The sequence below is a fragment of the Leopardus geoffroyi genome, chromosome A3 (assembly GCF_018350155.1).
Source record: "Leopardus geoffroyi isolate Oge1 chromosome A3, O.geoffroyi_Oge1_pat1.0, whole genome shotgun sequence".
Lineage (NCBI taxonomy): Eukaryota > Metazoa > Chordata > Mammalia > Carnivora > Felidae > Leopardus > Leopardus geoffroyi.
The window spans coordinates 69,954,237-69,981,283 of NC_059336.1; the positions used below are offsets into that span (position 1 = coordinate 69,954,237).

At 36.0% G+C, this 27,047-nt stretch overlaps 1 protein-coding gene and 1 pseudogene across 27 annotated transcripts in view; both read right to left on the bottom strand.

The window, feature by feature from the left end:
- The window catches only part of NRXN1 (neurexin 1), a 1,133,918-nt gene that overhangs the window by 939,785 nt on the left and 167,086 nt on the right, over positions 1-27,047 (bottom strand). The window lies entirely within an intron of this gene.
- On the bottom strand, positions 13,587-13,675 carry LOC123581808 (annotated as a pseudogene).

A 27,047-nucleotide genomic window follows, 5' to 3' on the forward strand; every position in this document is an offset into this window, starting at 1 on the left:
TCAAGAATATCCTTAAGTAATTCTGATATGTACAGCCCTCTTCCCTTCATGAACATGTCTGGTATAAATATCTACCCTGACAACAACAAAAAGGAAAATAAAGGCTTTTTATATTTTAGAAGGAAAAAAAAAGAAAGTTAATACGAAGGCTTACTCTGATGAAAGTGACAATTCTTTAGCAATAATGAATTTGTTAGCTTACAGTCAACAGCTAATAGCATATTTCAATATTGTTGACTGATTTCTAGAGATTACTGTTTCAGTGTTGTTTTTCACATTAAAATTTATTTTCTAGTATCTAACAGTGGGTGACAAGCTGTAGGGGGTGGTATGTAGGAATAGAGGAGGTCTGTAGAGACGATTTAAATAAAAATTTCCATTGACTTAGTAATTCCATACTTTTTTTTTTCAGAATCACAGGCGATCTCTACATAAAACCACCATACTGCTTTTTTGTTTTGCTTTGTTTTTTCAAGTATCAGCAAAACATATGTGGTCTTACTGAATTCTACACAACTGAAGCTGTTACAGACCTATCTTGAATCAGTATTCTCAAAATGTCAGGCATGAGGCCTGAAAAGAAGAAATGCTCTTTACTCCAATAAATTTGCTCACTCAAATAAATCCACTACACTGACCAGCTAATGACTCCTGGTCTGCAAGCAGGAAATTCTTTTTTCTTGTTTTTAGGATGTGAATCCTATGGTATATTTAGCTCATGCTACTGTATTTGCCTTAATATCCCTAAGAAATCTCTGTACCCTTTAAAGACTCATATAAAAAGGGGCACCAGAGTGGCTCAGTTGGTAATGAATCTGACTTTGGCTCAGGTCATGATCTTTCGGCTCCTGAGTTTGAGCCCCGCATCAGGCTCTGTGCTGACAGCTCAGAGCCTAGGGCCTGCTTCAGACTCTGTATCTTTCTCTCTCTGCCCATCCCCTCCTCAAGCTCTGTCTCTCTCTCTCTCTCTCTCTCTCTCTCTCTCTCAAAAATGAATAAACATCCAAAAAAAGTAAAGACTCATATAAATTACTAGAAATATGCTGAGGCGAGATCTTACACCCTAAAAACCACTGTAGTTAAAGAAATAGCATAGGTCAAAAAATAAAAATATTCCATTTTCAGTTATGCTACTAAATTCCTCACATTGTATTTACTCTGAAAGCAAGAATTCAAGACAAAATAATAATTCCTGAGAAAAATAAAATTTCATTTATGATTCCCTCATTTTAATCAGGCAACTGGCATTTAGAAAGAATGTGTAATCTATCAAGGTCACAGGTAAGTATGAAATAACTTGGATTGAATGTCAGATCTGACTCCAGAGTTAAGACTCCAAGCCGCTGCCCCTCTGCCATTCTTCTTCCTTATACTAGCATTCCCTGGGGAAGCCATTCCTCAATGAGTCAAGGTTATCACCTTGTGTGCACAACTCCAAAAATGCTAGTTACATGTTTGAAAAGAACTGCCCCCTACTTCTTTGCCTTGGTTTGGCAGGGCAAGTGGGTGGCTTGGTCTTCGCCTACAATGTTAGAGGGGGATATGTTGGAAGGAAAGCTGATGGCTATTGAGCTCTGAAATAAAAGCCTGAAACAAAAAACCCTGTGGGATTTCCTGTTAATATTCCAGAAAAGATTCACATATGATGACTCTAGGACTTCAGATGGCTTATTTTATTTCAAATTTCCCCTTAGGTGTTATGCTGCTCAGACCCAAAAGTAATTAGGAAGAAACACCTAATAGAACAAATCTACCAAGGCTTGTCTTTGCAGGCAGTACAAGCAGCAGCGTCTTCTGCACACTCTTGGAGGGCAAGAACCTAGCAGTTACTGTAGGGACTGGCCACTTTAGGGAGGGCAGAGCAACTGGTACCTTGGTGCTTATAGCAAGGGAGGAAAGAAGATTGCTCAAGTTGATCTAAAATTGAGGAACAAACTTATCTTATCAAAAATAAGTCCCAACTGGTTTCCCACATGTACTTTGTCTTACCTGTCATCACTCACTTACTGTGATGCTCTTGACAGAAATATCTTCTTTTCTTTCACGTTACTTTGTAAGATTCTTCAAAGAGCAACTGAAATCTTTCTACCTCTGGAAAACTCTGAAGATCTCTCTTTGATTTCCAGCATCTCTGAAATGCTACCGCATATGTGTATCCTAAACTACATTACAAAGAATATAATTTGACACTTGGCCAAGAAAGCCTTAACAATGCCCTCAAATAAACTTTAGACAGGAAGAAGGCTGTCTAAAAGGAAGGCTCCTCACCCCCCTTTTCCTACAGCATTTACTTTAGAAACCTTGTTATTGTAAATGATTTCTCTGTCCCTTTGAGATGGAAATCTTCTTCTAGGCACTTCTAGGTTTATAACCCAGGGATACCTTTCTCAAGGATTTGGGGGACATCCCTCTGACATGTAATCATCAGGAAAGATAGGGTCCCAAATTCCAGTCTCTATGGGATGGCAGAAGCCTAATTTTAATAAGCACCAACTAGCAAGCACAGAGGGCCTAATCGCTTTGACCAACCTCCCCCACCAATGTCCTCTAGTACTTTCCACTAGTTCACCCCAGCTATCAAAAACTCTCCTGCCTTTTGTTTCAGTGGACTGAATTTAACCCCTCTCTCCTCTTGCAAGAGTCTTGACTCCTATTAGAAAAACCTTGAATAAAGTCTTCTTCACTTATTCAACTTGTCTGTTGAAATTTCTCTTTGACACACTATCCTTCTAATTTAACAGTTGTTTCCTGTGCTAATTTTCCTAAATATAAGATCCTGAGTTAGAATATAAGATCCTGAATTAGAATGTTTAATTAAATAATCTGGGTCTTTCTGGAAAGTTTTTGGTTAAAATATTCCATCTCTTCCTCTACCATTTCCACTTTCCCCAAAACATCACGCTTATATGTCTGAATTGTAATTTTTGGAAAAATAAATTTTTGGACGTCCCTTTCCCACTGCTTTTAACAAGGATCTAGGAAGCAGTCAGTAAATACCAGCTTCCTTGGTAGTCACAGGCTGGATCTCAGAAAACAGATTACAGATGAACCCATAATTATTACTCATCATAATTGTTTTAACTCTCTTTCCTGCTGTAGTCATGGTGGGCTCAGAATCATTTTCAACATCACATTCCAGACAACTAGTTCTGCTCAATTTGGTTCCACACACAAACTGAAACCTACTTGTCCTTCTTAGACTAAAAGAAGTCCTTTTAATCTAAAGAATGAATGATTTTAAACTGTCTTTTGACAAGGTTCATCACCTTTGTGCTTAAAGGACCATTTATTATATGGTGAGTGAACTATTTCACATAATTAAAAACTCAGTATCAAAGAATAAACTGTTCTTCCCCCACACACATTTGAGTTGTGAAAATCACTGGCAGAGGGCATCTAAAATTAAACAGACCAAAAACATGCTCAAAAACAACAGATTTTGTTTTCTTGAGAGAACTTTCCCAGTCAGTATATCTTCCTTGGAAAATAAAGCCTTCAGATTGTGATTACCTGAAATTTTCCACTGTTTTTGTTCTAAAAGTAGTCATTGTTATTTTCGAGGTGATAGAGCTGGGGAAGAATGTTCTCCTTTCTAATAGGATCACTCTTTTTTACTACCTTTCTATACCTTAGAGTTTAGAATGTAAAGAAAAGATACAAGGAACCACTTTAGCAAGCTAACTTTATGAAACAGGGATAACCAGGAAGATGGTCTTCTAAGATAAAAATATAAGAATTGAAGAACCGAGGGACAGGAATCCATCATACAGCCACTTGGTATCCATTATTTCCTCCCTTAAGGGGATCAGATATTGATTGTTAAAAAGGGAGAGGTGAGATTGGTTTCAAGGTCAATTCCTAGATGAATCAATTGCCAAGATAAAAAAAAAAATGAGATGAGGGGATTAGAGTTTCTTGACACAGGATGAGAAATAAGATTTTCTGGAAATTTGAAACTGAGTATGGTTTATTAACTTAAAATAAAGTGAGATAATTCATGAGCAATGAAAGATCTTCCAGAAGAAACACACAGGCAGATAAAATATAAAGGAGAGACCGACAGGAGACAAGGAGAGAGAACAGGAACAAGGCTGTACAAGGTTCTCATCTGCTTTCTGTCGCCTTTTTCCAGGCCCTTACAAGGACTGTTAAATTCTATGAGATGCAACTGTGTCTTATTAATTCACATTTTTCACTAATGGTGGCTTAAATTGTTTTCTTTAATTAAAAGGAAAAGGTACACTAAGACATTCCTAACCATGCCTTTGTTTTTATTGTCAGTAACACTAGAAAACACTTCAAAGGATTTAAAGGTCTTTTCAGCAATAAAAAACTAAAGGAGAAATTGCTAAGCTATGTTAGCGATGGTCTGAAAGGCAAGGAACCCAGGTGGAAGGGCAGATGGTTATAGCCAGAAGGGGAGAAAATGGGCCAAGTTCTTGGAACCCATGGGATATAGGATGGAAGGTGAATAAAATGTTGGCTAGGAGAGAGGAATGGCCTCACAGGATCTGACCATGGAAAAGGAGCTACTGTCCCATACGGTAGCTTTACAACGTGACATTTGAAATGCTTCTTAAACGGATTCTAGAATATTATCTACAAAAGCAACACCACTATACCCTCCTTTCACCCCCTTCAGACAAAAAAAGACAAGTGGAAGACGACTCTAAACAAGAATGGGGAATGATTCTCTCTTTTCTCTGGCCAATTGAGCTTTGAAGAGCTTTTGATATGCTTCTCATTTCATTTTCCTTTGTTGTTACATAAGAATAGGGAAATAAAATATAAATTTTTTGTGATTATGAAATAGAAGTTTGCCTATGTGCTCTGGCCCCAGAAGAAAGCCAGATTTCTGCCACTGCTTTGACTGTCAGAAGGAATTAGGTTCTGGTCCAAGACTTGAACAACTTGACTTCTTTAAATTCTGCTTTTGGTTAAGGAGAAGAATGGCTATATTTGTCTTTCACACAATCTCAGAGTTGGGAAAAAATAACATAGAGATTATAAAATCCAATACATCATTCATATATGCATACTACTTGTGCCAGTATTTGCTTAATTTTTTTTATTTAAATAAATTCACTTTTTGCCTTTTCACAGTATTTTAAAACAGTATTAATATTAACAAGAATAAAAATCTGGTAGCATATGTCACAAACAGGAAGTATTACTTTAAGAAAATGTTCATCTGAATACCAACTAAAATCAACTGGCATATATGCTATTCTCTGTCTTAGTGACATATCATCCTTTCCTCTTGCTGTCCACAAGAGTATCATAAAAGAGTTTTTAAATGCTGTGCTAACAAGCAGGTCTCTGTTAATCTCAAAACAGTTCTCCCAGAAAAAGACATCTTATTAGTCTGATTTGGTTTGTTCTCAGTAAGCCCACCTTGATTAGCTATCAGTGTTCACTACTGAAACCAACCCAGAGCCAGAAAGATGCTGAAACACATGTAAGAGAAGTGGTACTTTGTAGAATAAATGTGTTGTGATTTTTTTCTCTATTGTCTTAGGACTGTTTGTATGTGCTGACTAGCTGCACAAAGGAACTTTAAGACATTCTATATGCTCACATTTCTTCAACCTCTTACTGAACAAAACAATCTCACAGTGGGATATCAGTGACGATTTTCAAATGGAAATCTGCATGAAAAGCAGGGCAATAACATGCTATCTTAGCTCTGAGAGAAAGAATCCTTCACATCCAGGTTCTCCAATGGCTTGTTCTATGATTACTTTCAGGGGAGCAGGATGCTTACATTTCTCTGTATCACAGTCACAAGTTTCATTTCATCTATGTGTTTTATTCCTGAACTTTCAAAGTAGTGTGTGGCTTATAGGGGAGATGCTATTGAAAACTATATGTGAGATTTCTTTTTTACAGTAACCTATCTTTATTCATGTCTTAGTTTTGTGCAAGAAAGAGGACCAGAAAAAAAAATAGAAATAGAAGCCCCATCATACATTCATATGATTAGGACTCTGGGCTTAAGGAAGAAATCTCTTTTATACCTATGATAAACTTGGGTGTTTAATTTTCCCTGCAACCAAGCATATCCCTTACTGGATAAATGGCTCAAAGAGGTTCTGTATACAACTTGTTATCCATAAACACAGGCACCCTAATCTGTATTTGTCACTATTATTCTCTTTAATATGTAAGTCAATTATAGCAAGCTTTAAATAGAGCAGCATAATGAGAAAATCTCCTCATAATTGAAGAAAAAGGAGTGCAGAACTTCCTGCCAACACAAACTGTTAATTTTGTAAACACTTTATGTACTTTTTCTAATTTCTATGTTTTATTCAGACTGTAAGTTTGCACAAAATAATGTTTTTAATGAAATTTCCCCCCATTGAGTGCAATTTTCTTACTTTAAATGATGACTACATTTTGAATGTGAAACGTCTGTAAAATTCTCCTTGGCAAAAGACAAGATTGAAATCACTTCCATTTTCAGGAAATTGTGTGATCAGCATGGCAGATACAGCAATAGATATTTCCCTTCCTTTTAAACTTAGAGACCCAAATGCTTATTATTTGAATAGCTATAAAAACTGTCACTTTAGTTCACAATTCAATATTGTCATTTAATACAGAAGTATACTAGGCTTCAAAAAAGAAGAAAAATGGATGAGCAAGAAAAAACACACGTACACACACACACACACACGACTTTTTTTTTCCTAGCAGAAGTTAAAATTGCATTTCACTTAACTGACTAAAAATACAGAGCATAACCCCTCTCCTACACTAACACGAAGACCTGTTGTAGTATGCAAGCATATCCAAATGCTAAAATCCACACCACAGTGCAAGAAAAAAAAAAAAAGAACATCCCATGGAAACCTACCATCAGAAGAAGACTGTATTCATCTTGCTGTGCACTGAAGTACAGTACATTCAATGCACTACATTGTGAATAGCAATAGCCTAACTTTAAGCTACATTGTCTTACATATTTTAAACCACACTTCGTTTGAAAGAACAGACTGGTTATTTCCAAGATGTCTCACTGAAAACTTATTATAGTTTGAGGAAAATGAGACTTGGTGCTTGGCAGGATAGCCAACGGCCTTTTGCTTTTCTGACTACTATTCAAATCTTACTTGGCCCAACTTGACAGCCATTCTTCCTGACAACCTTAACAGGTTTCTGTAAATGGTATGATACCTGCAGTTTTCTTCCACTTGGGATTCCGCTCTACAGCTAATGCAGGCACAAGGGACTTGAAAATATAATATTTTCACAACTATAAAAGTATTTTTCTTTGGCTTTCCAACTACTATGCAATGTGGATGACAGGACAGTTTTTTGTTTTTTGTTTTCTCAGATTTGGCAGCCACCAGGAAACTATTTAAAAGATAGATTACCAGGTCCTCCCTCCAGAAATTGGAATTAAGTGTGTCTGGGGTTTGGGCCAAGAAACCTGTGTTTTGAAAAAGCACCTCAAATTATTCTTACATCGGCTGCCCAGATCAAGTACCCTTTCTGGACACCTTACAGTAGGGATTAAATTACCAGAAAACCAACAGGGTACAACTGAGAAAAGGAAAACCAATAGGGTACAGAGAAAGGTACCTTTCTACCATTCCATGTTATGTGTACTATTTTAAATATCAGTTCAGCAGAAGAAAGGAAGACAGCGTATTTACTTGAGCTGCATATAGAGTGCTACAGATACATGTTCACAAGAATTGGCCCGTTTAACGTCCCAAATGGTACCTAAGGTCCTCTTCTCACTTGCTCTGCATGTGAACTTGATGAATTCATGCGGTCATTGGGGGGAGAAAAGAGTAACACTATGTACAATGAGCAACAGGACACAAGAGCTCACTTTTCCACCTAATAGGAAGCCACAGTCTCTAAGAATGCATTTTGTTAGGGGCATAATTATGCAGAAGACAGCTGGTTGTTCTCAGTTTTCATTCTGAAGACAGAATGAAAGATAATAAGCTTCAACCATACAGGCTGACACTTACATTGCTGAGAAGTAATTTTTAGAACTACTGGAAAGAACAGTCTGGTGACAAAGTGCTTTTAGATTCAGCTATAGAAGAGGACGTTGAGGAGATTATCACCTTACAAACTAGATAGCTTCTCATCTGGTTAGTACTATTTATGCACACCCCTCCTACCTGAAAAGCAAGAGGAGGACTGAGGAACCTGCTCAGGCTGCTTGCGGCCCTGTACATTTATGAATAATTCTTTTACAACAACTTAAGAAAACAGATCTCTCTCTCAACCTGCACATAACTTCTTGTTTTTCTCATTCAGTGTATTCTATCACAGTAACTCTAAGAGGAAAGCTTTCCCATGAGAAAAGGTGAGATAAGGAATAATCTATTCAGAGAAAAAAAATAAGATTTATTCTAGGTTTATAACTTTGAGCAAATCTAGTACCAATATATAATCAATGTTTCCCACAAATTTTATATCAAGACAAGTGTGCACAAAGAGAGGTATTTATTTTTAATTTTCTTATCTTAGGCAAGTGTCATAACTTAAAGAATATTTGTGATGCTTATATTATTTACTTTGGTGTTTTCATTCATTTAATTTTTCTTCTGATGGTGTTACCATTCTCTGGTCTTTCAGAGTGGTAATGTACAAGTTATCTTCTGCTTCAATATCACATTCCTGTGTAGGGATCCCTACAGCATGACTAGTTTAGATATTGAAGAGGTTTTGAGTAGTGAATAATTCTCAGAGAACTGACCCACCCCATTCTCACAATAATTGCCACATCCAGTGTACCAGACACAACCGGACACAAATGCCCTGTTATATTGTTATCAAGGGCCAGTCTTCTACAATTACTTTTAGATCAAGTTGGCAAAATCCTTGCACCAGACTAAATGTTAACACTGAGTTTTACAGTACTGTTTTCTTTTTTTGTTGCATACATATTGAATGAAATGGATAATACTTTATTTGTGTGCTTTGTTGAGAGATGACTTTGATAAATTTGCTTCAGGGTGAGAGTTGAGCCTGTGTGTGTCTGAATCAGTTTTAAGAAAGAGGAGGAAAGTGAACTTCATACTGCCAGTATCAATTCAGGAGGGAGGGAGGAACTTGGCTGAGGGGGAGCACTGAGTGGAGAGGTCAGTGAAAAAACCTTTGGCAGTTGCACGACTGGGAAAATATTTTGGTGAATAGCTATGGCTGGCAGTATATTATAAGGGTCGATTTCGGATGTGAAAAATACCCTTCCTTTCCTGTTCTAAAGGATGATCACTGGTGAATTCTATGTGGCTCACTGACGCTTTTGTGGGAGATCTTGTTTGGAGGGCTTACAGAGAAAAATGAAGAGGCAGTTAACATCTAGGTTTTAGAAGTATATACTCAGAGACTAACCTCTTTGAAAAAGGATACAGGAGGACATCAATTTCCCTGGAGAGTGGTTCGTCATTCCCCATTGAGTCTACAATTCTTCAGGGTCTAGGTCAAGGCCTTTTTCTCCAGGAAGCCCTTTCTGATTATACCCTCCTCGGTAATCTTCCTCCCTTTTGAATTCATACAATTCTTACCACCTGTGGCATTTAATTTAGCATGTAATTCTATTGCCTTTTGGAAAACGTAATACAAATAAATGAAAAGTAGAATGGAATGCAGACCAAAGCCTAGCAACCTTATTATTCATTCAACCCAGCACTAGATGATGAGGGTTTACACCACCTGCTGTAACATGATGCAATCTGATGCAAGGATCTTTTTCTGTTATACTTTTACATGTGCTTCTGGGTGCTTTGGTTACAGAGCTAGGTATCAGCATTTTATTGATGGGTAAATGTTTTCTTTTCCTACCACATAAAATGAGCGGGAGAGAGGGATCAGTGGTGGGGGGAAACTCAGCATGTTTTATCTACATAGAATTTGTTTTCAGAATGCATCAAGACAAACTTTGGAGCCAAATGCTTCATTGTTTATGGTTAGATCTCAAAAGGCTGGTTGAAATAAGCTCTACATATTCATCAGCAGGCACTGCCAATAAAGACACAAATAAAGCAAATTAATAATTTTTTAAAACTGTCTTCAGAAAATTTCTATGTGGTTTTGATGAACAAAACTCTAACATAAGAAGCAGCACCATTGTCTCAGTGTTTGGGCACAATCATTCTCAAGGACATCTGTGCTGTCTCCTTTTCAAGCTTGGAAGGCTGCTATTGGAATTAAACCCAGACTCCTTTGTTGGGAAAAAAAAAATCTGAATTTTTAGATTTCCATTTAAGTGGAGAAACAGCTTTCTCCACTTAAATACAAGATGCAATTTATTTTACAGTGTTAAATTAATAGCAGTGATTGGCTTGGAAATAAAAAAATGTTTTGAATTAAAACACCACATATCTATCAAAAGGCTACTATAAAAAAAGCTGTTCTTTGCTAAGGCACACTGTATACTTGCAAATCATTTTATCATAATTCCAGTCATACTATGCAGACTTAACTTTAGCTCAAGCCATTTGACATATGAAAATTCTGAGTTTAAATCAGAAATCAAGATGGTTGAAATTAGGCTTATAAATATGATAGATATTTGCATTAAAAGCTTTCAATATAAAATTGTACCATTTTATCAAGAATAAAACCCATCTGGCAGTCTCAATGCAGCAATGATTTATTTAGTGGCCCAGAAAGTGGCTATCAGTAGATATTCAATTTTTCTCAGATGTAAATATTGAGTGAAGTGTACTTCCTTCTTGATAGGAAGTCCAACTCAGAGATAAACTTCTGATGGACTCATTAATAGCATGGCCTGTAAATCTTATCTCCACTCAGATCTTAAAGCAAATAGCATTATTCTTTCATTATGCAGAGGCCCTCACCATCCTGTTCTGATGCAGTACTTCAACCTAATGGCCTAAGAATATTAAAACATGAAGAGAAGAAAGGAAATACATTTTTCTTTTTTCCTTTAACACTCACTTCACATGTGCAATTATTGGCTCTGAAGTCTTTGGTCTCTGCATACAGAATTCATCCATGCTGTCTCTTCCAAAAACACACCAGACCCCTTCACTCTCCAAACCACCAACGCCTTGGCAGGGGCTGGGGCTAATGTAGAGAAGCTAGATTTGGCAAGAGTGGAAAAGGAGAATTTCTAAGTGTCAGCTGAATGCCACAGAACACTGCAACATCTTGTTGCATCTCAAGTAAGAATTCTTTCTAGGGGCAATGGGGAATACTGAAAACAAAAAATCAGATGATTTTACAGAAAAACAAAATGATTATTCAGAGAAAAAGAAGAGTTGCAAGAAAAAAGAGGAAGTCTTTAACATCTTTTTTTTCTTGAGTTGTGAAGGGAAGCGCTTAATAGAAATATACACAGATTGGTTTTTAGGTTCTTTTCTTTCTTTCTCTTTCTCTCTTTCCTTCCTTCCTTTCCTCTTTCCTTCCTTCCTTCCTTCCTTCCTTCCTTCCTTCCTTCCTTCCTTCCTGTGTGTGTGATAAATGAACAATTTAGAGAGGTGCTGTGGGGAAGGTGTGGACAAAATGCTTGTCATTGATAATCAATGCTGGGCAAAAAAACAAATCATAAGATACACTCAGCTCTCCCGCTGAAGTAACTTGAACCAAGGAGAAACTCTTCAATAATTTCACATTTTTAATATTCAGAATGCTATTTCCTTATAGAAAATAAAAGTTTATGTTGTATCAGATACTTATTTACCAATTAAAGTTAGAACTAAATATTGATGGATAAATATATATCCCCTTATAAACTGTGGACACTAATACAGCAGTCTTTTCCTTATTGGGATTCAGTTCAGCATGGGAAACTGTCCTTGAATTTTGTTTTTTCTAAAGCCCTTAGTATATCACAGTTTGTGTGTGTGTGTGTGTGTGTGTGTCTTTTTTTTTTTTTTTTTTTTGACAAAAAGAGATGGAAGAAGACCTATGATTAGGACTTTCAAACAGTCTACAATTATTTAGTGGTTATCAACAACATGAATACCACTGTACTAAGTTGATTTGATGATAAGAGGAAAACAAATAATGTCCCTGACATAACAAGATGTCAACATCAGGAAAAACAAAACCAAGCTGCAAGGCAAGTCACTTATCTTTTTGGTTGTCTATTTGTTTGATATTTGAGAACCCTATACTCGCAACAGCAGCCTAATATTTTAATTCTTGTTATGGAAATCAGAGGCCAAATAGGATTTTAGAGAAGTGGAGATCAGAAAAAGACTTTGTGACTTAAGGTGTGGCCTGAAGAGGTCCCCAAAAGGTGGGAGAATATTTTGTAGAAAAGATACTAAAGACCATTTCTGACCAAGAAAGCAGCACATGAAAAGGCTTAGACCTGGGATCTATGCGGGTATCTGGCCACTTGGGCAGGGGACATTAACCTGCCAAGGTGGGGAGGAGTCAGGAAGCACATGCAACAGAGTCAAGGTGAGGGAGCCTAGAAAACCAGATAGAGTCATTTATATTGGATGCACAAATTATTCTTTCATTTCACCCTCACTGACCTTTCCCTGAGTTCCTTCTCTGGGCCACATCTTGCATAAGACCTGGAGCCCCAGAGTGAGACAGACAGGCGTGACCCAGACCACATGGAATAGAGACTAAGACTAAAGGGCCAAACATGGAATTCCATTTAAGTCAAGTGTTTGCAAATTCCACATGGAGAAGGAAGAGGAGGAAAACATTCTTTATCAAGAAGAATCTGATCTTTGATATCCCTCAATCTTATATGTGGTAAGATATTTGATAAAGGGGTTTATAATATAATAATTGCATGGGAGCTTCGATAATATTTTTTCTTCTAAGACACTCAAAGAAAGTATAATAAGCTAACTTCAAGAAGAATAATCAGGTTTTTCAGATGAGCTTTCTAAAATGATTATCAAAAAGACTTCTAGTCTTTATAATGTCTAAGATAAATAATTACACCACTGCAGCAATTTCAGGTCTGGGCTGCTTCCTGAATGCTGCCCCAAATAAAGGTCTACAAAACACTTTCCAAATATGCTAATTAGCTGAGTGGGTTTGTGTGTGTTTCAAACTATATTGAGTTTTAGTGCCAATCTGCTTCAGAGTCAGCTGAGGGAATAAAAGCACAGCTTGATTCGAGGTTAGCAGAGTGAAGGACAAGAGCATTTTGTCCCCTTTCACACCCCATAGCTTCACTGTGTATCTGTGCACTACTCTCTAAAGATTAGGCTCTAAGTGGCCACACTTTTTGAGACTAACACAAAAGCTTCTGATATCTCTCCTAAAAATATCCGAGAACAATTTGATGTGTTCTTAAAGCTAAAGCATGGAACTACATTTTCCTTCTCCTAGCCCTTCCCAGCCTATTATGGTGATTTCCAAATGAATAGCATTGGGCTGATTGCTTATCAGGCTGGATAATGGCCTAATTTATTATAGAAACCCTAGTCAGACAGAAAAAAATGGCAAAATCCCGCTGATTTATCAAATCTTTTTGAGACATAGGGTCCATGTGCAATAAAAATCTGCTAGAACATGGTGAGCCTATGAGATGGGAGATTTTTGTCTCATTACCACCAGCATTTAAAAATAGGGCACCTCCTCAGGTTGAAATGTCAAGCCCGAGACTGCTGTGAGCAGATGGGTGTGTAGGACACCTAAATAAGCCTTAATAGTGTGCAAACATCAGATACTACACTTGATCTTAGCCAAAAGGCCGAGAAGTGATAGTGTGCAAACATCAGGATTAGTGTTTCTGGGGTCTCTGCTGTGCACAAGTGTCCACCTGTCTTATTCAACTTAAACATAAAAAGCCATTGGTCCTTTTGGGCACAAAAGGTAAGACATACAAAGGACCTCAGAATATTTTCCTTTCACTGGGTATTTGGATCCATGCATTCAAACATTCCTTATTAAGAAGTATTTATTAAACCTCCAGGTACTGTGCTAAGTGAACAAAATAGCAGTGAACAAAAACAAATGTCTCTGGCCAGGATGAAATTTTAAAAACCTGGTGGGTCAAATAAAAACATGAACATCAACGTGATTTCAAGCTCCATGAAGTAGGGGACTGTCATTAATATTTTCATTCTCCAGTAGAGTAGCAGAATGACATAAATAATAGAGACAATATATATGAAGAAAATAGAAGTTTTCACAAAAAGAACATAAAGATTAGTTTTAAAGTAATAATAATAATTACTATCACTTATCAAAAGTACACTATCTGCCTAGCACTAATTGCTCAAAAAAATCTTTTGAAATGAAATGATAGGTGACACTCAGGAAAATCTCCTACATAGAATCTGCAGATCCTCTAATACTGCCAAGTAACAATATTCACTTCTCAGGGCAAAATGATGAGATTAACAGACTACCTATTGATCTTACTGAAGGCATGCCAAGACGTCTGGTCCTCTTCCAAATACCCACCTATGTCAAGGGAGGAGAATGTGCAGAAAGTTGGTTTCTGATGAGTGCACTATGTCAAAAACACTGGTTTTCATTTTTTTAAGTTTTTTTTTTCATGTTTGAGAGAGAGAGAGAGAGAGAGAGAGAGAGAGAAACAGAGCATGAGCGGGGAGGGGCAGAGAGAGAGGGAGACATAGAATCTGAAACAGGCTCCAGGCTCTGAGCTGTCAGCACAGAGCCCGATGCGGGGCTTGAACTCAAACCGTGAGTTCATAACTTGAGCTGAAGTTGGATGCTTAACCAACTGAACCACCCAAGCACCCCTGGTTTTCAAATTTTTAGTCAGACCAGAAGCACCTGGAGGGACTGTTATAACACAAATTCCAAGGCCATGGCTCTGTGCTTTCTGACTCAGCAAGTCCTAGGTGTGGCCAGAAATTTACATTTCTAACAAGTTCACAGGTAGGTTGATCAAGCTGCTTGCTCTACTGACTTGCTTTGTCAACAACCTAACTGGGGAAAGCCTGTCTCTAAGAATGTATGCTTCTAGTTCTTCTGAAGTGGGGTGGGTGAAGGGAGATGAGCATGATGATTAGGTAAACTGGCCCTTTATTCTTCCAGAAAAAATAAAAGAAAGAAAACTACAGATAAAATATTAAGGCCACTAATTTAATCTTTGAAAGAAAAATAAAAGGCGTGGAAAAATTATCCTCCACATCCTATCTCTTGCTTGTACTTACAGAACCTGGCTAAAAGCTGCAGGCAAAGCTGTCTGCGGCTCACCGCCATCCCAGAGGGAGCAACTGTAGGTTAGGACTCAGGGACAGGTGGAATCACAGAAGACAGCTAGGAGCCCCACAAAGAATGTTCAGGTGTTATCTGCCAAAGTGATTATTAGGGGATATAGGGAAAGAAAGCCCTTTGACTGATCTTGGTTTCTCATTATCCTGCAATTTCTATTTCATTTCTAGAGAATAAAAGTATAGTCTTATCTAAAGATGAGAAGGACGGGGCTCCTGGGTGGCTCAGTCGGTAAAGCGGCCGACTTCAGCTCAGGTCATGATCTTGCGGTCTGTGAGTTTGAGCCCCGCGTTGGGCTCTGTGCTGACAGCTCAGAGCCTGGAGCCTCTTTCAGATTCTGTGTCTCCCTCTCTCTCTGACCCTCCCCTGTTCATGCTTTGTCTCTGTCTCAAAAATAAATAAATGTTAAAAAAAAATAAAGATGATAAAGACACCCAAATTCTGAAACATCCTAAGATTAGTAGGTTTTTTCAATCATCTCAGTTTTACAAATTAGGAATCTGAAGCTCAGAGAGGTTATGCAGCACCACCATGGTCACAAAACAAGGAAGCAAAGAGTCTGGATTCGATCGAGATCTATGTAGCTCCAGAGACCATACATCTATCCATTGTATTATTCTATCACTGCCCACATTATGTAGCCTCAATTTTTTTTAACGCTATAAAACTCTTATCAGGTACATACTATGTGTCAGGTACTGATATTTATGTTAGCTCATTTAAAAAAATCCTGAGAAAGAGGTATCATATAATCCCAAGTTTATAGATTTTAAAAACTGAGGATTAAATAACTTGTCAGACTTTGCAGAACCAGTGGCAGAAAAAATGAACTCAGCATCTTTAGCTTTCTTCTTTCCTAATACCAGTCACCTTTCACCATTCCTTCAAATTGGTCTGTCTCTCGCTTCTTATTTCTAATTATGTTTCCATGAAATTAGGTCCTCAGAATCAAATTTAATATGTAAATGAAATATCTAAGAACATAAGATATCTACTGTTGAATACCAATTATTATAGAAAGGTAAGAAGAATTCCACCACATTGAAACTGTGGCTAATGGCTGCATTAAGGATGATTTATATCTATATCAGAGTTTCAGTTAATGGGAAATAAAATGTATCCTTACCTTTTTTTCCACTTTCAAAATGAAATGAACCTGAATAAATTATTATGAATTGTATACTTTCCAATGACAGTTTTTCTTTTGCAGTTAAACTGATTGATTAAATGTTATCATTTGATGAAGAAAAAATTTTCTTGAGATAACTGACCAGGCAACGGAGTTAAAATTTTCTAAGAAAACCAAGTCATCCACTCTGACACAAGATGAATTGTTTTAAGCTAAAGGTCATTTTCTTGCAGTATACATGGCTATCATTACTGATGTGTAATGGGGGTTTTCAAGCTATGTATTCTTCCCTAACATCATTTAACAGCATGAGTAATATATTTATAGTTCTCATGTCTCCTTAAGGGCAAATGTGATGCCAGGACAGGTAGGGAAATGAATAACAGTGGTTAACAATGGAATGGTTAGAGTTAAAACAAACAAAACTGGGTCATTACTGGAATATAGGGAACTAGGAGAGAGGGCAATTCACATACTTTAGAAAATTCCAAACAGCTATAAATGCACTGGCTCTACAAACAAACAAAAAGAGCAAAACAAACAAACAAAACCACAATTCTTTCCTTCCTTAAAGTCCAACAGGATAAAGAAAGATCTCTATGGCACTATTACTAGTAACTGATAATGTAGTGCAAAGTACTGCCTTTTGTATAATACTTTTTTGCAAGCTATTTGTTTGCATCTGTCTTTGGAGGGTAACTGAAAGGAACCACCTTTAAAATGTTTTATTTCAGTCAGAAAATTCATTTATCTAGTTTTCCAAGGAAGTCCACTCTGAGCTCTGAGTTTCAGAAGCATATTCAACTTTACTTCGGCATCTCTTCAGCATACTACCGCAAACAGAAACAGAGTGATTACTTACCTAAACACATCTGTCCAGGGGGCCTCCTCCTGACTCCTCAGCAGTGTCTGGGTTCTGACTGGTCAAAGCACTGAGTCCTAGATGTTCACTGCCCCTATTAAGACCTGTACTTGGGAGTTCTTGAGACTCTGTTTTAAACACCTGCTTAGATGGCTCACTAAAATCAACAGGGGGTTTTACTTTCTCACTGACATTGTGCAAATGTTTGTTCACTGAGGGGAAATGGCTGAGAGGGACAGACGGAGAGCTGTGAAGAAATTAAAGGACCTTTAATGGATTAAAAACAAAAAGCCATTCTGCTCTCCAGGGTGCACATTTATTTAGCTAGATTTGCTTAAAAGTATTCTCAAGTTTCCAAATTCAGTAGCCCAGAATGACTTTAAATAGTTTTTTTTTTTTTCTGGTCTGTTGGTGAGATACGCCTTTGTATGATTATTTTAATGATGATTATCTATATGGTAATTGCAATGTAAAGCTAATATATAAGTATGGCAGAACATGTGAATGAATTATACAAGTCAAATGTCTCCAGAGTATTTTGAAAAAGCACTTTGGCTACATTTTTAAGTCTAACTAAACACTCCTACAGACATAAGAGTTATTACTCTTTGGCAAGATTCATAAGAATGGGTAAAGTTAAAAAGAATGACTTTCTGATAGACTTCTGACAGCAATTAATTTTACAAGGGACACATTTATATCCTAAATCCCCCCAAAACACTTTTTAACTACATAACAAGACGCACTTTTTAAAGACAAATACTTCCACTAAAATTTATAATGATCTGAACTGTAGAAGAAATACAATTAAATTGCTTCTTTACAATTCCTTTTTACAAGGTAATTTAATTGCATTTTCCCCAAACCATGAATAATTTTCAGTTATTGTTCAGGTTTAACAAGAATTACAAAAACAGAGTCTTAAAAGTTCTAGTTAAAAGGGTATTATCAGAGTTTATTGTTGAGGAATTACAATTGCTATAGACCAATGATAATATTTATGTTCTTTTTTCATACTTGGTTCTACAAATGCAAGCCAGAAATTAGGGAAGATTCATTGACAACGTTTTACTTCCATTGTGGCAACAATTTTCCTTTCCTGGTGGTCAGCTGAGGAAACAGTGGTTTATCTCCTCCCCATTCCTCAGTATATACTTTTGCCCAAAGAATTCAAAGTGTAGCCATAAAAGCAAGGGAAAGAACTAAAAAAGGAATTAAAAAACCCTTTATCATCCTTGATAAAAAAAAAAATACTTCCTAAATACCGATTCGGGAAACCCATTTCTAAGGCAAAAGGATGTAGTCCAAACATGTAAAATAACTTAATATTCAACAATGTAGAAATTCCTTCATAGTCAGAGTCCAGTCTTCTTTGGGCTCACACAAAACTATATCACATCACCTTTCTGTTTTAAATTGACAAGATATTATACTTTTCCTAGTGACATGTGATAAAATTCTTGCTATGGAAGAACTCTTCAAGTTTAATAATAAAAATCAATAGTCTCAAAGAATTTAGATGACCCATCAGTCCTTTCTTTTGGGAAAACAAAAATTAATTTATTCTAATGATCTTCTTTGAGGTTAAAGGGCTGAAGTGATGAAGAACTATTAGGCAATATCTTCGGGATGACAGAATTATTATGGTTACCACCACAACCACCACCACAACCACCATGATTATTTTAATTTTCTTTTTTTAAATTTTGCTAAAAACAGTTTGGGAGAAAATGCTATCAGTTAAGGTATACTGATTTAAAAGCAAACCAGAAAAGAAAATCAGCTAATCAAATAAATATTAATGTTAATTACTTTGAGGAGAGAGGAAGGTTAATTCCACATATAAGAACTAATATTCAAGTTAAAAATTCAAGTTAAATCCACTTTTAAAGGACTCTGACATAGCACTCTGACCAGTTTTGGAAGTTTAATTAGTGATGTAATTACATCTACAACTACTGATGACACAGACTAGAAATTCTATATTAATGAATTATAATAAAATTTACTTTAATTAGTTAATTTATCTAATTAAAAGGTACTTATGTCACTAGAGTCTGAATTCCATAAGTTCAGGAACAATGCATTATACCCCTCATGTCCACGAAAACCCAAACATTCTTAGTCCTTTTAGGAACTCAACATGTGTGAATTGATTTGAGATTTCTAGTTAATTGACAACATAAAGCATTAAAGCTGAAGGAAACATTTTAATAAATTAATTAAATACATTATTCATTAGTTTAATAAACAATTCTGAGCACCCACTCTGGACTAGATACTATGATAAGTTTTGGGAATTCAAAAGTGAGTAAGACATTTAAAAGTTCTTTGGCTTTTAAAATAATTTCCTATAAACTGATTGTAATTTCTATGTAATTCTAGGTACTTAAAATGATACTGTGATTGGATCTTATAATATTATAAAAATTTTACTCAGAGGGGTGCCTGGGTGCCTCAGTATGGTAAGCATCCGACTTCTGATTTTGGCTGAGGTCATGATCTCATGGTTTGTGGGTTGGAGCTCCACAATGGGCTCCATGCTGACAGTGCAGAGCCTGCTTGGGATTCTCTCTCCCTCCCTCTTTCTCTGTCCCTCCTCCACTCATGTGCCCTCTCTCAAAATAAACAAACTTAAAGTTTAAAAAAAAATTACTGATGCATCCAATAACATTTTCAGGGAAATTACTCAGGGAAATATGTGCTGGCATATCAAATCTGTGTGAAGTTTGGGGATACATAATATAGAAGAAATGAATAGTCATTACTCTCTAAATTCCCAAATTTCCTAGTATAGTAAATATTCATTTACAGTGGATCCAAGTAACCTTAAGCTTTGTCTTTTAAACTCCACCTACCCAAGCTCCACCTGCCCAGCTTTGACTTCCCCATTCTACCACAACTTCCATACTGAATAGAGTTCATTCAGCCACTGAGTCTCATTTTGTAGACAAACATTCATATGGGTTTCTTATTTAGTCCTAATTACTGCTCTGCATTTACAACTTACTATGCTTTTGCATACATCTCTCAGTGTAGGCTTTTCTTGTCTCTGTCTCCAAAAGTCAACTTCCTATTAGCATACTTCGGGCCATGTAACCCGTCTTCTGGCCTAGCATCCTCTTTTCCCCTTCTCTCCAATAATTGGAATCCCACTTGGATACTGAAGATGTTTTCTCCTTTCTCTGAGCTTCAAGGAGAAGCTCTCCACCAGTCCTCCATTTCACTCATCACATCTTACACAGGACCATTTGTAATCTGTATCTGTATATTTCACTTAGTCACCAATACTGCAAACTATCTGTGGGTAATACCTATGCCTTGGACCTTTGTAGATCATCCCTAGAAGTTAGTACACTGATGTGGATAAAGTCAATTTATTTTGTTGAATGATGTGTTAATGGTAACTTGGGGGCAGGGTGTAATTTTAAAGTGTATTCTGAACATACACACATTGTAAATATAGTGTTAGTCATATATTTTATTGAAAAATTTTAACTCTTCAAAATTAAACATTTATTAGCAGTATATAGGATAAATGCCTAGTAATTAGAAAGGTCTATTAATTAGGGCTTTCATTTTCTAATTATTCTGAAACATATCCAGAAATATACTGAAGTTATCTCAGGTATATATACTTGGTTTAATTCTAAACAGGAGTGTTCTCCTTTTTCTGACCTAATTTTTATATGTTATCAATTCATCATTTAAGATGAGTTGATGTTGTAAGTTTGAAATTTTGCAAAACAGGAAGTTTTTTAAAGTCCCAAACTGTCTTATTTATTTATAATTTGACTTCCTTTTAACTTAATTTGGATATGCAGGCTTTAAAATGGTCTTACATGGTCCAGAATTACACAAAGTTCTAAAATACAGCAGTATCCTTTTAAGCAGGACTTTATAAATATGAATAATAAATAAATGAAATTATCATTAATTCAGTTTGTGAGAAATATGTAGGTATATGTCACATTGTTAGATATGGGTGTGCCTAAGGACATCTCTGATATAATTCTAATTTCATATTTATTTAAATTGTCTTTATCTTTTCCATGAAGGACTTGGAGAAAGGAAAAAAAAATAACATGTACAGAGTCTTTAAAAACATATGGGGGAGCTTTAAAATTCTCAGGAGGGATGGTGCAAAATAATTTCCAAGTACAAGGATTTCCTCAGTTTGAAAAGAGATGTCACACTCAATTCCTTTATTCACCCATTAATCCAAATATATTAAACACTCATTACATTCCACACATAAGGAATTATACTATTGTTAAAAAGCTCTTTGTATATAATGTTCTAGCCCAGTAAGGAACTCCACTTTTATTTCTAATAGGCCTACAGCATGCTTATGTTTTTTTTTTAATAAAAGAAACTCATTTGCAGTGTAGAGAATTTTAAAATTTTAGAAAAAGTGTTAAAAAAATCTCATAAGCACTACTCAGAGATACCTACCCTTAACTTTTTCACACATTTCCTAGCTTTTCCTCTGATGTGTTTATGTGTCACATAAATGGGTTATTATACTCTGTGACATTTTTATATTTCTTCTCTACAAGGAGTCTTTTATTCAAGGAATAGTCTCTACTTCATAGAATGCTTTCCACTTAGTGGGAGAGATAGAGATGAGGCCAGAAGATTAGCTAAAATAAAATGAGACTGTATGCAGTATAATGCACATATACAGAAAGATCCGTCCATCAGTCTGGTGAAGCAAACACAAATGCTTGAGCTGAAGGTTGAGGAGTGTGCCAAGAGACTTCTGATGGGGATAGGGGATAAGAAAGAAAGTTGTTGGACTGGATACATTGGATCTAATGGATACGTTAGAGGTGCTACAGAACTACCAGTAGAATGGTAGAGTACTTTTGGAGCCTAAGGGACAAAGCAGAGGGTGTTACAGCTATGTCTTGCTAAGTAGCTAAATCTTTTGTCTAGGCTGGTGCACAAGAAAAAAAATTACAATTAATAAGAAAGAAAATATAACACTCTCGTTGCTGATACCCTTAAAAATCCCCCTCTTTATCCACTCCAATGCCCAATATGAGTCCCTTCCAACCTCTACTTTAAGTCCCCAATGCCATAGGGCTAGAGAATATACTATCAGAAGCTTTAAAGACTTTGGAGGTGACCAATGTTTTATCTACAGTGAAACCTTGACAACGTTAAGATCTAGTGCTAGATGCTCAGTATAATCAGGGTCTTGATGATGATAATAATAATAATAATAACAGTAATATCATCTAACTCTTAAGGTTGTTATAAGGGTCAAATATGGTAACATTTGTTAAGTGCTAAGAATGGTGCTTGGCACATAATAACACTATATACACTGTTGTTAAAGTCAATATCCCCAAAGCATCAGGGGGAAAATGTTAAATAAATATAAACATACAAGCAAACAACAACATAGTAACTAAAATTCCTGCTATAGAACACAATCCATGTGTTTTGAGGTAATTGCCAAGTCATTACACAGTTATTTCTAAATGACTTCAAATCATAAGACATATCAATCTAATACTATTTCTATGGATGAATTAAAAAGATAAAGCATCCAAGTTGATTATAATTGAACTCATTTCAGGTCTGATAATTTTGGCAGTTTTAGAGTAGGAAAATACAGAGGTTCTGAGTCATTTATGAAATGAAGGGGTCTGTGTTTTGAATTGCCATAGCCTCATTTTAAAGAACTTGTAGAAATGCTCAGAAATATTTGCATTCTAGAATATTTTTGGCATTATATAAAAGATGCTTAATAAACTGCAAAAGATTGAGTAATTTTTCAAAACACCCAGACTGCAGCTGTTAGGTCATTCTTATTCCAGATATTCTATATTGTACATGGCAGAAAAACCCCACAAGTCTTTTTGTGTATTTATAGCCAAAGTCTGGTCACTGGAAATTTATGACACTCTGCAAAAAACAATGCTGACCTTGCAAGTGCCTCCAAGAAGAGAGTAGATTCAGAATCCATTGAATGAAATCAACTTGACTCCAGCCTACCCCACTGGTTTGTGACCTAATTTTTAAAAAATTCCTTAATTCAATATATAATAAAGCTCCCTGAGGGCAAACAATCTCCCTCTTGTATGTTTTTCTGGAGCCCAACATAGTATTTTGGCACATTACACATGCTTAATAAGTATTTGTTAAGTTAGTTAAAAATAAACACAACCAATAGCATCAACAAAGCCTGTTTTGTATTAGAGCATCAGATGTTTTACAAAGAAATCTTAGCTCAGATGTCATCCTTATTTCTGACTTTCATTTATTCAATATTTCTACAAAATTTCTAAGAAATAGGTAATTCTACTTATTTTTTTTCCTGGGACAGACCTTAAGCAGTTTAAACATCAAAATAAACATGTATCATGATATGAATTCCATGTCACATGATTTGTACACAGTAGTTATAATTCTCACAAGCATTCTGCAAAATGGATATTTTCCATCCCTATTTTATAGATGAGGACACTGAGGCACCAAGTGCACATAGTTCACCTAGGGAAAAAGGGACAACTTTAGGATTCTGTTATTCTACTTTTTTTTTTTTTAATGTTTTTGTTTTATTTTTGAGACAGAGAACAGCATGAGTAGGGGAGGGGCAGAGAGAGAGGGAAACATAGAATGTGAAGCAGGCTCCAGGCTCTGAGCTGTCAGCACAGAGCCCAATGTGGGTGTTGAACTTATGAACCTTGAGATCATGACCTGAGCCGAAGTCGGATGCTTAACTGACTGAGCCACCCAGGTGCCCCTGTTCTTCTATATTAGCTTTGAAATCATCTTACTGCTTAGGATCTTGCCTTGAGAATATATTTTGATAAAATGTGGTATAAACGAATCCTAAAAAAATGTTATATCCCCACCCCAAATGAGAAGGTGCTAATAAAGTATTTTATTCCTTTATTTTTTCTAGTAAGAGATCATCTCTCTCTTATTTCCACAGAAGGATGCTTAGCAAAAGAAAAAAAAAATCCTTAATACCATCAATGGAAAGAAAATGAATCCCAATCAGTTCCCTGTGGGGCCCTTGCTTCACAGGAATGGACACTCTGACCACTAACATATTGCTACCATTTTGATTTCTTGAGTCTGTTAAGCAGCACAAGAATCCTTTACATTTTCAAATACTATGTTGAGAAGTGGGAATCTGTGAGCACTAAGGAGGTGTCTGTCAAATGCATGTTAGAAATGCATATATCTTTAAGAAAATTATCAAATGGATGGAGTTAAATACTGAAATTGGTAGGACCCCAAATATAAAGTATGTTAAAAAGCCTTGTCAGCTGTTCATACCAAAAAAAAGAGGGTATTCTAGATTAGTATATATAAAATATTTTTTTATACTAGCACATTTTGTACCCAGCAGTTTTCTTTTAACTAGAAAATCCTCTAGTAATACCAATCCCTTCACCAAGACAAACTTTAAGTCCCTTCATTGTTGTTAATTTCTTGTTATGTGGAGCAGATTTCCTTGGCATTACTATACAAAATTTTGAATTAAATAAAACTAGGCTATCCTCAAAACTTAGTATATCTGGAAATACTAAAGTTCTATTAATGTAATCTCCTCAAAAATGAGATATTCTGTGAAAAAGCTGACTTAGCATATGATAGTTCCTCAATAAATGTTAATAATTATTGTTGTTATTGCATTATTATTATTATTATTATTATTATTATTATTATTATGTCCACATAATCAAATCCCCATGCTAAAATTCAGCATCATTCTTCCAGTGCTTTCCTCTTTATAACCTTCAAGTTTGCTGTTGGGAAAAAAGAATCATACTTTATCCCTATCAATTAATTACATTACATCTTGAAAACTAAGTTGCTCAATACTGATTTTGATTTTACTTTTTCCCAGTCACTTTGTACTGTGGGATTCTGGTAAAGGTTAGCATGGGACCAACAGAACCAATATAACCAACAGAACCAACAGCTCATAGCTAGGGACAAAAACCCCAGGAATTAAGATTCTGAATTGGCTGATGGTTAAACTAACCTAATGGGTGGTGGAAGCAAATAACAGGTCAGTTAATTTTTCTACTTCAGTCAAATTTTATTTCATGTTCATAGAATTATTCAATAATAGCCCAAAGTTGAAAAGATGACAGACTTTGCAAATTTAGCACCAACTGCAGCTAGACCCAGCCCAATCTAGAGTCCCAAAGAATTCATATTCTAAGCAGAAGGCCTTGCAAGTGGATGGAAGCTTATAATTCTGTGTTGTTATTTAGATAGTCTAATGTAAGCCTGACTCCTTAAAGGTTGTGTGTATTTGCAGGAATAGAACAGAACTAGTAAAACTAACTCTCCTTTTCCTGCCCCTCTTGGATTGCAATTATTCAGTGGGAAGGCCTGATCCCAAATAAAGATCCCACAGTTAAAAATGTTGAAATGTAGAAGTGTGTGTGTGTGTGTGTGTGTGTGTGTGTGTGTACACACACACACACACACACACATATATTTATACACACACACACTTTTTTTTTTGGTGACTGTAAAACTCAGCTTAGCCTTAAAATAAATGAAAACAACTTTTTTTCTATTTGATGAAAATTTGGCAAAGATTTTTTTTTCCTTAAAGCACTTCCAATAAAGCACTTTATTATAATAATTAAAAATTCTACTCAGAAAGTCACAAAAAATACTATGGTCCAGTGATGGGAACTACTATTTCCAATATTTTTATATACTTTAACCAAATGCTTTACAACTAAAATTCAATTAAACACAACAAATACTTTTTAATATCTACTATATATCAAGCACTGTAGTAAACATGGGGAAAACCAAACAGATAATGCTCAGTGCCTGCTATAAGTACAGAAATATTCACCTTTTGGTTTTCTTTGATATTTCTTTGGATATATTAAATTCACATTATAATACCAATATTTGTTCATGAGTTCCCCATTCCTTTTAAAATCTTCTTGTCACAAAACTTAAAGTAAGTATCTACAATTTTAATGAGATAAAATATGCCAGTTTATCACAACAACTGATATATTTCCAAAAATCACCCGCCATCTCAACATTTGCCTACCATTTGGCTTTCATATGTCCAAGCAGTAACATGGTGGAAGAGACAGACATTGACTTTTTATGTGCTTAGGAGGCAATTGAGCTTATTCCCAATGAATCCAAGGTATTAGTGTGGTGAATGAGTCCTAAGGAGTATATGTGACGTGCATTTAAAACAAATGTGATTCTTTTATTGGCCAAAGAGTGTTACTGGTTAAATACCGTAATACTTTTTTAAAAAGATTATTTATTTATTTTGAGAGAGAGAGAGGAGTAGAGAGGGAGTGAGAATTCCAAGCAGGTTCTGCATTGTCAGGGCAAAGCCCAACGCGGGGCTTGATCCCACGAACCCAGATATCATGACCTGAGCCCAAACCAAGAGTCAGATGCTCAACCGACTGAGCCACCCAGGCGTCTGTTATACTTTTGATAGATTTATTTACTTCCCCTTTTCTCCCTCCACACATCCACAATAGTAATTTTCACATTTTTTTGTTACTGAAGTATTCAGATTTCATTTTAACTAATTTGTCTCTCTTTTCCCATTAGAACTTAACAAACTCATCTGCAGGATAGTGTCCTTGTTGACTGTTGTCTTGCTTAACACCTCCCAACACACACACACATAAACATGTCTTGCAGTTATTTTTCTCTACTGGTTCTTCTAAACAAACTAGACCAAGGCTTGACTGTGGACATACCAAGACACTTTTCCACTCTGGGCTTAGTTCTTAGCAGGTCAGTTAAAGGATGGTAGAGACCATAAAAAATTTTACCTTAAGAGCTGAACTTTTTGTTCTGCCTATTCAAATGCTGAACTTCTTTCCAAACCCAGATCAAATTCCACCATCCATCCCCACACAC